The sequence below is a fragment of the Chiloscyllium punctatum genome, chromosome 42, assembly GCF_047496795.1.
Source record: "Chiloscyllium punctatum isolate Juve2018m chromosome 42, sChiPun1.3, whole genome shotgun sequence".
Classification (NCBI taxonomy): domain Eukaryota; kingdom Metazoa; phylum Chordata; class Chondrichthyes; order Orectolobiformes; family Hemiscylliidae; genus Chiloscyllium; species Chiloscyllium punctatum.
In genome coordinates this window covers 32,793,262-32,806,723 of record NC_092780.1, presented here as the reverse complement: position 1 = coordinate 32,806,723, position 13,462 = coordinate 32,793,262, and the positions used below count along the sequence as shown (strand labels likewise).

General features: G+C 42.4%; 1 long non-coding RNA gene across 1 annotated transcript in view; it reads right to left on the bottom strand.

The window, feature by feature from the left end:
* The window catches only part of LOC140465880 (uncharacterized), a 93,120-nt gene extending 81,373 nt beyond the window's left edge, over positions 1 to 11,747 (bottom strand). The window contains exon 1 of the long non-coding RNA XR_011955179.1: positions 11,606 to 11,747. This is a non-coding gene — a long non-coding RNA (uncharacterized lncRNA). The remainder of the gene's footprint in view (positions 1 to 11,605) is intronic.
* Between the last annotated feature and the right edge of the window lie 1,715 nt (positions 11,748 to 13,462).

Genomic DNA, 13,462 nt, shown 5'->3' with positions numbered 1-13,462 from the left:
ATTCTGGCTGATGGTAACAGGAATGTTATGGCAAGGCAATACAAGGCTTGCATGGCATGAGCATGCAAGTAGGTGCTAATTATGTGAGCACTAATGAACAAGTGAGCAGCCCTGAAATGCAGCCTGGTCCAATCCTTGAGCTGGACACCTGTCCAGGTGTAAATGCTTCCTTGCAACAGCCTTTCACTGTTAGTTGCCAGTGAACCTTGCAAATCTGAGACTTTCGAGCAGTTAGCAATGCATCAGGGAGATGTTATCGTAATCATGATTGTTTGGCAAAGACCTCAGTATCCATGAACAAGAAGGTGTATATGGCTGGAACCCATGAACCTGCCTTGAGATGGAGTTTCATCATACACTCTATTGGAATAAATGATGAACTGAATCCGCCAGGTACCCACTTTGGTTTCTCAATGTCTAACGTGCTTGGCATGTTTAGTCAGACAGGAAGCTGAGTATTAATGATGTGAGTTATGCCATCACCTGGATGTTTAACAAACAATAATCCCCTTGAAGTGATGATGTGCTGCTGCCTGATAAGAAACGTACCACATTGCTTGTGAAAACCCTAACAGACTTCCCACTTTCAAGATGAGCTTCTCTGGACTTCTCATTCAATTTTACACGAACTTCACTCAAGCCCACACCATCCAAACCCCGACACAATTCTGTCGTTCATTTCTTTTCACTACTCTTACTCTCTACATTGTGACACATTGTGACAATTTCTGCGATCTCCCTGAAGCCAAACCCTGTTGGTTTCCAAATAACATACAACTACTTAGCTGTTAGTGAGAAATATCATCTGTCAGGGCAGATACCTCTTTAACTTTAGATATCTGACACTCATCAAAATAGGATTTAATTGTTACTGGACTGCTACTCATGAAACCTTCCATGGCTGTGATTTCTCTTACATTTTCAAAAGTCTGGTTTAACTTTAGTGAATGAAACCAACAAAAACATTTCTTCTTCCCAAGTGAATTTAACAATTGTCTGATTGGATTTTGCCTTCACTGTCCTGAACTTTGATTGGTAAGCTTGAACTTGAATTTATAAGCTTGAGGAACAAATTCATAGATGGTAAGTGCCACATTTTTAACGATATCATGACCTGAAGATTGTGCCTCTTAAATACATGAATGAACATTCATTGCTTTCTCAGTAAGCTACTACACAACAGAAGAATCCCCGTGACCTTTGAATCAATTCTTTAACAATTTTCTCAACTGACAGAAAATAGCATTCTACCCTATCTCTGTAGAAACAAAAGGAAGATTTTTTGGTTAAATCTAAATTCTGAATCAGACTTCCCCTTTCATTTGAATTATAACACTAACCAAAATCTAAGCTTCTCTTTTTCCAGATCATGCTTTCTCATTAAAGTTTGAGTTCATATATTTCTTTCTCTCTCCTTTATATCAAGATACAACTGAATTCTAGCCAATTCAAGCACCTTTCCACTTGGGTTAGTCTTTTTTTTATAGACTTATAGAAACTTATAGAACATAGAACATAGAACACAGAAGAATACAGCGCAGTACAGGCCCTTTGGCCCTCGATGTTGCACCAATCCAAGTCCACCTAACCTACACTAGCCCACTATCCTCCATATGCCTATCCAATCCCCGCTTAAATGCCCATAAAGAGGGAGAGTCCACCACTGCTACTGGCAGGGCATTCCATGAACTCACGACTCGCTGAGTGAAGAACCTACCCCTAACATATGTCCTATACCTACCACCCCTTAATTTAAAGCTATGCCCCCTTGTAATAGCTGACTCCACACGTGGAAAAAGGTTCTCACGGTCAACCCTATCTAAACCCCTGATCATCTTGTACACCTCTATCAAGTCACCCCTAAACCTTCTTTTCTCCAATGAAAACAACCCCAAGTGCCTCAGCCTTTCCTCATACGATCTTCCTACCATACCAGGCAACAACATGGTAAACCTCCTCTGCACCCGTTCCAGTGCCTCCACATCCTTCCTATAGTATGGCGACCAAAACTGCACACAATACTCCAGATGCGGCCGCACCAGAGTCTTATACAACTGCAACATTACCTCAGGACTCCGGAACTCAATTCCTCTACCAATAAAAGCCAGTACGCCATATGCCGCCTTCACCGCACTATTTACCAGGGTGGCAACTTTCAGAGATCTGTGTACATGGACACCAAGATCCCTCTGCTCATCCACACTACCAAGTATCCGACCATTAGCCCAGTACCCCATCTTTTCGTTACTCTTACCAAAGTGAATCACCTCACACTTAGCTACATTGAACTCCATTTGCCACCTTTCTGCCCAGCTCTGCAGCTTATCTATATCCCGCTGTAACCTGCCACATTCTTCCTCACTGTCTACAACTCCTCCGACTTTCGGATCATCCGCAAACTTGCTCACCCAACCTTCTAACCCCTCCTCCAGGTCATTTATAAAAATGACAAACAGCAATGGCCCCAAAACAGATCCTTGCAGAACATTGCTAGTAACTGCACTCCAAGATGAACCTTTACCGTCAACTACTACCCTCTGTCTTCTTCTAGCCAGCCAGTTCCTAATCCAAACCTCCAACTCACCCTCAATGCCATACCTCCGTATTTTCTGCAGTAGCCTACCATGGGGAACCTTATCAAACACCTTACTAAAATCCATATACACCACATCTACCGCTTTCTCCTCGTCCACCTCCTTAGTCACTTTCTCGAAGAATTCGATAAGGTTTGTGAGGCACGACCTGCCCTTCACAAAACCATGCTGACTATCCTTGATCACATTATTCCTATCCAGATGTTCATAAATCTTATCCCTTACATTTCTCTCTAAGACTTTGCCCACAACAGAAGTGAGACTCACCAGCCTATAGTTACTAGGGTTATCCCTACTCCCCTTCTTGAACAAGGGAACCACATTTGCTAGCCTCCAGTCTTCTGGCACTATTCCTGTAGACAACGAGGACATAAAAATCAAGGCCAATGGCTCTGCAATCTCCTCCCTTGCTTCCCAGGGAATCCTAGGATAAATGCCATCAGGCCCAGGGGACTTATCTATTTTCACCCTTTCCAGAATTTCCAACACCTCTTCCCTACATACCTCAAAGCCATCCATTCTACTTAATTGTGACTCAGTATTCACATCGACAACAATGTCCTGTTCCTGAGTGATTACTGACGAAAAGTATTCATTCAGTGTCTCCCCAATCTCTTCAGCCTCCACACGCAACTTCCCACTACTATCCTTGACTGGACCTATTCCTACCCTAGTCATTCTTTTATTCCTGACATACCTATAGAAAGCCTTAGGGTTTTCCCTAATCTTACCAACTAAGGACCTTTCATGTCCCCTCCTTGCTGCTCTTAGCTCTCTCTTCAGGTCCTTCCTGGCTACCCTATAACTCTCAATCGCCCCAATTGAACCTTCACGCCTCATCTTTACATAGGCCACCCTCTTCCATTTAACAAGGGATTCCAATTCCTTATTAAACCACGGCTCCCTCACACGACCCTTTCCTCCCTGCCTGACAGGTACATACTTATCAAGGACACTCAATAGTTGCTCCTTGAACAAGCTCCACATATCAATTATGCCCTTGTCTTGAAGCCTACTTTTCCAAGCCATGCATCCTAAGTCATGCCTCACCGCATCATAATTTCCCTGCCCCCAGCTATAACTCTTACCCTGCAGTGCACACTTATCCCTCTCCATCACTAAAGTAAAAGTCACCGAATTGTGGTCACTGTCCCCAAAGTGCTCACCTACCTCTAATTCTAACACCTGGCCTGGTTCGTTACCCACAACCAAATCCAGTATTGCCTCACCTCTTGTTGGCCTGTCTACATATTGTGTCAGGAAACCCTCCTGCACACATTGGACAAACACCGACCCATCTAACGAACTTGAGCTATAGCTTTCCCAATCGATATCAGGAAAGTTAAAGGCCCCCATAACAACCACCCTATTACTTTCACTCTTCTCCTGAATCATCCTCGCAATCCTTTCTTCTACGTTTCTAGGACTATTAGGAGGCCTGTAAAAGACTCCTAACAGGGTGACCTCACCTTTCCTATTTCTAACCTCAGCCCAAACTACCTCAGATGGCGAGTCTTCATCCATCGTCCTTTCCACCGCTGTAATACTATCCTTGACAAGCAATGCCACACCTCCCCCTCTTTTACCCCCACTTCTGACCCTACTAAAACATTTAAACCCTGGAACCTGCAACAGCCAATCCTGTCCCTGCTCTACCCATGTCTCCGTAATAGCCACAACATCGAAGTCCCAGCTACCAACCCACGCTGCAAGTTCACCTACCTTATTTCGTATACTTCTTGCATTGAAATATACACACTTCAAGCCACTTTCCTGTTTACAGGCACCCTCCTTTGAGATTGATGCCATGTTCCTAACCTCCCTACACTCCAGGACCTGCACCCTAAAGCTACAGTCTAGGTTCCCATGCCCCTGCAGAGTTAGTTTAAACCCCCCCCAAGAGCACTAGCAAACCTCCCCCCAAGGATACTGGTGCCCCTCAGGTTCAGGTGTAGACCATCCTGTTTATAGAGGTCCCACCTTCCCCAGAAAGAACCCCAGTTATCCAAATACCGGAATCCCTCCCTCCTGCACCATCCCTGTAGCCACGCATTTAACTGTTCTCTCTCCCTATTCCTCGACTCTCTATCACGTGGCACAGGTAACAAACCAGAGACAACAACTCTGTTTGTTCTAACTCTGAGCTTCCAACCCAGCTCCCTGAAAGCCTGCCTAACATCCTCAGCCCTCCTCCTACCTATGTCATTGGTGCCAATGTGGACCACGACTTCGGGCTGCTCCCCCTCCCCCTTGAGGACCCGGAAAACACGATCAGAGACATCACGTACCCTTGCACCTGGGAGGCAACATACCAAACGTGAGTCTCTCTCACCCCCACAAAACCGCCTATAGAGTCATACAGCTTGGAAATAGACCCTTCAGTCCAACCAGTCCATGCCAAACATAATTCCAAACTAAACTAGTCCCACCTGCCTGCTCCTGGCCCATATCCCTCCAAACGTTTCCTATTCACGTACTTATCTAAGTGTCATTTAAATGTTGTAACTGTGCCCACATCCACCATGTCCTCTTTTCTTCTTCAAAACCCAGATATTGTGTGATCATCTCGATTTGCTTTCTTTGTCCCAACTTTTAATTCTAATTTGAATGTTTCTGCAATTGCTAATAACCTACCCTTGGTGAACATTTGCAACTTGCTTGTGGATAAAGCTTACAAATCCAGGAAAGACATAGCAATTGAAAAAGTAATTTTGCTTTTTCAATCCCTAAAATAACATTCACTGCAATAACCTTAACCAGCATTAACCTCAGCTCGTCCCAGAACTCATAATTTTAGGGCTTTTGTGGATTATAATTTCTACAAAAGCCCTAAAATTATGTTAATGTCACAGACCAGACTGTCAAATTTATAGTTACGATCCCAAATGAGATCATCATATTGTATTATGATCCTGGAGGGTACCATCAAAGTATGCTATGGTCTGGCTACAGAACAGTAATCTTTGATTTATAAAGTAGACAAAAGTTGAGATCCAGGGGGCATGCTAGGAGACTAAGGCCACAATATTCCACAGTTTTGAACAAACAACAATACTTCACTCTGTAAGAACAATAATATAATCCATTGTCAATTATAACATATGTTTAACACCAAGAATTAAACTGTGATAAAAACTATTGACTGTAATTAAAAATTCATTCTATGTGATTTTTAGCAAAATAGGACACAGAGCAAAAAAGTGACTGAGAATGTGGAAATAAAGAAAAAAAGTTTAGGTTTATTGTCATGTGTACAAAAGAACAGGTAGACAGTGAAAAGTGCACAATGTTGTCAACACAGGCATTTTGGGTACAAAGTAGCTAAAATGGAGAAAATCAGGAAAAAAGTTACACTACATTACAGATATGCATAGAATAGGTTGACATTAGGAAAATGAAAATAAAATTAAAAAGGTAGACATTGCAGCTTCTCCATAGGGGCTTTGACATGGCCTGACCAGGCGCAATTGCTTCCTAACCAGTAGCCATCTTCAGCCCATGCCACTGGGCGTCCCTGGTCTGCTCAGGGCCCACTAACAGCTATTGCAGCTCCAGGCTGCTGACCAACCCGCACTGCTCCAGGCTGCTGACCAACCCGCACTGCTCCAGGCTGCTGACCAACCCGCACTGCTCCAGGCTGCTGACCAACCCGCACTGCTCCAGGCTGCTGACCAACCCGCACTGCTCCAGGCTGCTGACCAACCCGCACTGCTCCAGGCTGCTGACCAACCCGCACTGCTCCAGGCTGCTGACCAACCCGCACTGCTCCAGGCTGCTGACCAACCCGCACTGCTCCAGGCTGCTGACCAACCCACAATGCTCCAGGCTGCTGACCAACCCACAATGCTCCAGGCTGCTGACCAACCTGTACTGCTCCAGGCTGCTGACCAACCCGCACTGCTCCAGGCTGCTGACCAACCCGCACCGCTCCAGGTTACTATCCAACCCGCACCGCTCCAGGTTACTGTCCAACCCGCACTGCTCCAGGCTGCTGACCAACCCACACCGCTGCAGGCTGCTGGCAGAAGTAGAGAAGACAGAAAAGACGCAAGAATGAACAGAAAAGAGTGAAGAAAAAGGAAGGGAGGGAGCAGTTGAGCTCAGGCTGGAGCATCCTACACTGCCGCCATCTTGCTGCTTTCTGAGCAATGTAACTCAGTGACAGGCCTAAAGGCCAGTGTGGATTATCCCCATCCCACAGGGAGACCCTGGATTGTCAGACCTGGCAGGAGCCAAGGGAGTTTCAAAGATGAGCACTTCAATGAGAGAAGTTCACCGCAAACTGAAATCTGATCTCCTGTGAATTATCTCAGACTACAGGTTGTCCTGGTATAACACACATTTCATCAACATAAATTGGCTAGAATGTGATTGATGAATTGTGAATGCTGTTTGGATAATGCGAGCTTTCTACTAAACAGGTATAATAATTTTATATAGCGATCTTCTACAGTGCAATTTTCTATAGTGGTTTTCCATACCGCAATTTTCTATAGCACGCAATTACAGAGGAACGCAACTGTCATGTTATATCAGAATAACCTGTATAAAAATGATGGCAGAAAAGACAGTAAAGTGGGAAAGAGACATATTAATAAATGCAAAATACTGTACATGCCAGAGATCTGAAACAAAACCGATAAGTGGTAGAGAAACACAGGAGGTCTGACAGGGTATGTTCAGAGAGAAATAGAGTTAGTGTTCTGAGTCCAATGATTTTCTTTCCCTTCAAGAATATACAAGAAGCAAGTTTCAATTCCAATCTGCGTGCCTAGTATGTGAAGGTGTGTTCTGAGAGGATCATAGCCAAGGAACCCCCAGTCTGCTCTGTGCTGCAGGTTAAAAAAAAGGAAGTCTCTCACTCTCTCTATTTGTTAGAGGCCATAAAGCAAATGAAACAAGAGTCAGAAGGAAACAGGAGAAATCCCTTTTGGGTTAAGCCACAGATCAACCATGATCTTATTGAGTGACAGAACAGGATCAAACAGTTGAATGGCCTACTCCTCATAGATAGGCATAGAATCCCTATAGTGTGGACACAGGCCATTTGGCCAATCCAGTCCACAACGACTCCCTGAAGAGCATCCTACCCAGACCTACCCTTCTGCCCTAACCCTGGTACTCTGCCTAATGCTCATAACCTGCACCGTGGGAGGAAACCAGAGCCCCGGAGAAAACTCATGCAGACAGGGGAGAATGTACAAAATCCACACAGACTGTCACCCAACGGTGAGATTGAACCCGGGTCCCTGGCACTATGAGGCAGCAGTGCTAACCACCGAGCCATCATTTTACCCTTACTCCTGTTCCCATGTCCTTTATTCCTTGAATGTGTTGGATTATTATTTCTTCTTGTGTTTTGTAACTAATAAACTTTCTCTTTCATTAACAAAAATGCCTGATTAAGTTGGAAAGCAAAACCATTTGGTCTAAGAACAAAGCAAGCAATAGTTTCTTTCTAAATTAACTTTGTTACCACTGACCAAGGGTGTGGATGAATAAAGAAAGGTCAATAGTTAATTCCTCCTCATCTATAAGCTTGGTAATTTGGGTATTCTGCCCAGTACTGTAATAAATTCAGAAACATTGCCCAGCAATTGGTTGGAATAAATTGGAAGAGGTGGTGGGGGCTCATCAAGATTTAAAGCTACAGATCAAACGAACAATTTAGAATGGGTAAATGCTCACTTTGATACAACATTTATTTTAACAGCTGTAAAAGGTTTGCTTGAATTTGCATAGATACAATGCAGAAATATCCATATTTGATATTCACACTAATCTAGCAGAGGATTTTGAGGGTTTAGAAGTCCCATAGTTAAACGATTTAGCGAGGATTGGAATTTCATGTGAAAGCCAGAAACCTCAAAATTTTTTTATCAAGGAGGCCAATGGTTTACATAGTATGACATTAAAGATGATGGAACAGAAAGAGTAATGGTAGAGAGGTGAAAAATGGAGTGTCAGAAATAAGTGTTTCATGACAAAGAGAAGGACAGAAAGAAGGGGAAGGAAACAGAAAGGAACAGGGAAACAGGAAAGGAATGGCAAGGGAGAAGGTTTAAGCAGCTTATTTTTAATCAGTAGAGCAGAGCTACTGGCAGAAGCCACTCAAGAAAACGTTGGTGAAATAATTGTCCTTCCAGAGAATTATAGACTCCATATCATTCCCGATAATATTAAACCGAAAGAAAATGATAGTAACTGGGTCTAAATTGGCTGATGATTCTGAACTGATCCACAAAGCTTTGCTTGATTTCCTTCCCCAGTCACCTCCAAACTGACTGGAGAGAAGAGAGTCAGAGAGTGGATTCGGAACCTGAGGTGCCAAGGGAGAGAGGGAGATATTGGGAACCCTCTTTAGCATAGCAGTGGTGGTACAAAGAACCTTGTGTATTTAACAGCTGAGAGACAGGGTAAGGCAGGCCAACTACTGGAGACTATGGTTATGCCTTTGCCATTTATCAGGGCACACTCCTTGCTACGATTACCTATTAGTGGCATTAGTCTTCTGAGTCTGTTTAGTTTCAGGAACATTCCCAAGTCCTGACTATCAATGCTGTAGGACTTCACTGAGCCAACTACACAAACCTGTGTCACTCTGTAGCCTTCAGCAGCACAACTATAGCAGTTTCATCCCCTAACATGGAACCTCTGTCCCCTTCTCCAACAGCAAAGCTGCTGCTAACCACCACCTCAACTTCCCTGAGCCCAGATCACTCTCCGTGGTAACTGGAACTGAACTGTGTCCTTCAAACTCCTTTTCAGTGACTCCCAAATTGTCCTGAGAAACCTATTGCAAAACTTGCAATTAGCCTCTCATCTTTTGCTGAACTGAATTGAGTGATGCTACCTAGTAATGTTTGGAATGGCCTGTTCTCTGAATGTTCTTGGATATAGAATGCTGGCTTGCTTAGTACAAAGTAAAATGCAGCTAGAGGACTTCATTGTAAATGCCAGGATTATTACCTGTTCTAATTATCATTTGATGTACCTATAAATTGCTCCTAAACAATATTGTTGGGGGAATTAAAAGATCCGTAAGTACTTTAGAGTTCTGATTCACCATCGTACAGTTATACAGTCGTAGAAATGTACAGCAGAGAAACAAGCCCTTCAGTCCAACCCATCCATGCCAACCAGATATGCCAACTTAATCTAGTCTCATTTGCCAGCACTTGGGCCTTTCCTTCTAAACCCTTCCTATTCACATACCCATCCAGATGCCTTTTAAATGTTGTAATTGTACCAGCTCCACCACCTCCTCTGGCAGCTCATTCCATGCATGCATCACCCTCTATGCGAAAAAGTTGCCCCTTAGGTCCCTTTTAAACCTTACCCCTTTCACCTTAAACTTACATCCTCGAAATTTGGACTCCACTATCCTTGGACAAAGACCTTAGCTCTTCAACCTATCCATGCCCCTCATGATCTTATATACCTTTGTAAGGTCAACCCTCTCAGCCTCTGAGGTTCCAGGGGAAAATAGCCCCTGCCTATTCAGCCTCTTCCTGTAACTCAAACCCTCCAACTCCAGCATCATCCTTCTAAATCTTTTCTGAACGTTTTCAAGTTTGAAAACATCCTTAAACGCAGTATTCGAGTGACAATGGCAAATAGTTCACTCAGCCATTGAATATGTAATATTCTTGTGGATTGCTCAAAGTCCTATGAGTTCAAAACAGTAATTAGAATCTGATAGATCTGTTCAGTTTTCAGCAAAGGTATCTCATGAGTGAGTGTTGAGCTGGAATTAACATCTTAATGGACGAGCAAGGGGATTTCACTTATTTCCGTTTCATTGAGCCCATTTTAAAACGAGGGACCTAATGCTCAGAATAGTGGAGTGAACAAACTAACAGCACAATTAGCATTTCATTGGAACTCACTGTCTGTTTGCCCATGCAGTTTTTCGCCCTGTCTAGATTAAGGCGCAGAGGAAAATGTAGCCTTACTTATCAGCAGGAAGCCCTCTCAAATATACTGTTCAATAATCAAAAATTGTCACATTAAAACCTCATTTAGTTTCTACTTTTGATCTATTGCTAATGTAGGGTGATGAAGACTGGTGAGGTGATTGTGTCAAAAACTGCACCAAGGAAAGTGCACAAATGTGCCCCCGGAAAATGACTTCAGGTTACATTACAAAATAATAATGATAATTATTATAGATAGAAGCAAAAAATGCTGCAAATACTGAGCAGATAGTTAGAATCCGTGGAGAGACGAGCAGAGTTAACATTTCGAATTAATGACCTTTCATCAGAATTGATTTTGCCTATTGAGAGGCCTCAATACTCAACCCATACAGAAATCTGTTTATTTTAACACAGCCACTTTCTTTGATGCTGGTGCAGAGATTAATTCATCGATGTCTTTTGCAGTCACACCAATCAATCTCAACTTCTGTACTTTCCTTGAATCCCACAATTTTAAATGATGAAGATCAACTGGATACCATAAGGAAAATGAGCAAAAAACCCAGTAAGCTAGGATTGAAGTTGACATTCGAAGCATTTTTGCAAAGAAACATTGCCTGTTTAAGAAACACACTATCCGACTGCAAACAGATGGATGACAAACCCCTATGATAATGGCAGTGAAAGGAATAACCTCAAAACCTTACTATTTGAAAAGCTGGTCTCGGGCAATGTTGTGGAAAGGAAACTGTGTGAGACTTTTCACTCTATCTTCTTTTAGATCTCCAGAGAAATCCTGTACAATTGCTGCTTTGTCTTAGAGAAGGACTAATTTTGTTCCTTTCACTTAACTAAGTATATAAATGGTAATTTAGCTGAGCTTATAGTAAGGACTAATTCTTTTCCTTTCACTTAACAAAGAAGTATATAAATGGTAATTTAGCTGAGCTTATAGTGAGGCCAAGTTGCCATGAAAGACATTAGATGACAAAATGTGGCACATAAATAGATACAAAACAGAACAACTTTGAGTGAACAAAAACAGATTTGTTTTCAAATTAGCAAAGTTCACAAAAAATAATGCAGACTCACATATTAGAATTCTTCAGGGTGATTTAAGACTAGATTCAGGTAGAATTCTCTGAAATGCATTGAAATGACTGCAGTGAATAATATGTCGAATCATTTTTGTAACAAAGCACCTCTTGACAAACAGCCCATCTTGGCAAATAGAGAAAGGATACTGCCTCTTTGACCTAGCCACCACAACACAAAAGCACCTCTCACAGAGTGAAGAATGCCCAAAAATAGTTTTAATGACTTCTGACTGTGGCAGCTGAGACATTCTTTTCAACAAGGGTCAAAAAGGCTACAGACATCTCAGTGCAATTAGTGATGTCTGACTGGGAAGCAGGCAGTGTCTTCCTAACTCTCTGAATGTGGTAAAAAATAGTGATAGCCATAGACCATAACTAACCGACTGCACAGTGTTTGGCAAGCATGATTGTTAGCACATTTTAAAAAATGCACTGAAATAGTTGGGATTTTCAGCTGCTTTGTTAGATCTGTCATTTTTTCCTACACTTTTCACGCATTAATCAGACAAACTGTTGTAGTCTTAGTATCAATGGCATCATTAACTTTCTGTTTGTTTTGCTTGAGTCCTGTTGTCATGGTGAAAAGGATCTTGTAAGATATCTTTCCAACGTTTATCACATATTGTCATAGATTTTTGACTCTGTGCAATAGTGCAAAATGGGTGCAAATCAGAGAGAGAGCTGTTTGTGTGACAACATTACTATCTCACCTCCAAATTAAACTGTAACTCCAACTGGAACAAATTTGTTCCGAACAGTTAAAAGCCAGGCTAAAAATTAAAGTGTGAATTTTCACCTTGGCATAAACAGTTTCTGAATTTGAGCATAAGAAAATAGAAATGAGAAATGATAAAGGGTCATTTTATCCAAATCTTTCCACGAGCTGTACAATGCATGGGTTTTACCCAACCCACTTACACTATGAGAAAAGAATTTGCAGAGTCTGCCAAAGCGATGTTTAGAGCATCCACAATATTTATTTAACCTTACATAGTATATCATTAACCAGATATCTACCCCAGCACCACATTTTCCATTGTGCTGCAACTCAGAAACTTAATTACCGTATGGAAACAGGCCCTTCGGCCCAACAAGTCCACACCAACCCTCCGAAGAGAAGCCCACCCAGACCCCTTCACCTAACAGCACTATGGGCAATTTAGCATGGCAAATTCACCTAACCTGCACATTTTTGGGCTTTGGGTGGAAACCAGAGCATCCAGAGGGTGCTCATGCAGACACAGGGAGAATATGCAAACTCTACACAGACAGTTGCCTGAGGCAGGAATTGAACCCAGGTCTCTGGCGCTGCGAGGCAGCAGTGCTAACCATGGTGCCACCGTGCCACCCACTATTCCACATGGAATTCAACTACCTCTATCTGCACTTGCAGCACAGAAAGACTTGAACCATATTCTCCATATACACCAATCACAACCACAGCATCGTAACCAAACTGATGATCCATTTGAGGAAGGGCAAGCAACGGAACCATAATCCACATTGATGGCATTAACATTTTGACCATTTTCTCTTTGCTGTAATCTTTGTTTGAATAGTAAATGAATGACATGATTACTCATTGAAATCTGACAGCATTAAAAAAAAGCTATACTCTTGCTTTCTAATCTGGTTAGTTGGACAGTGTGGGAGGATTGTAAGTATTATTATTGCACATCATAATGGCCATCAGTGTAGAATTAGCCATGCTGCAAACTGACCCTACAGTAACCACACATCAAGGTGAAAAGAAAACAAATGTTTAAAAAGAATTCTCTGAGCTTCTGAGAACCAAAATAAAAGACTATGATGAGGTAGTTAAATCATGTATCTTGACAAGATTGAATGAGAA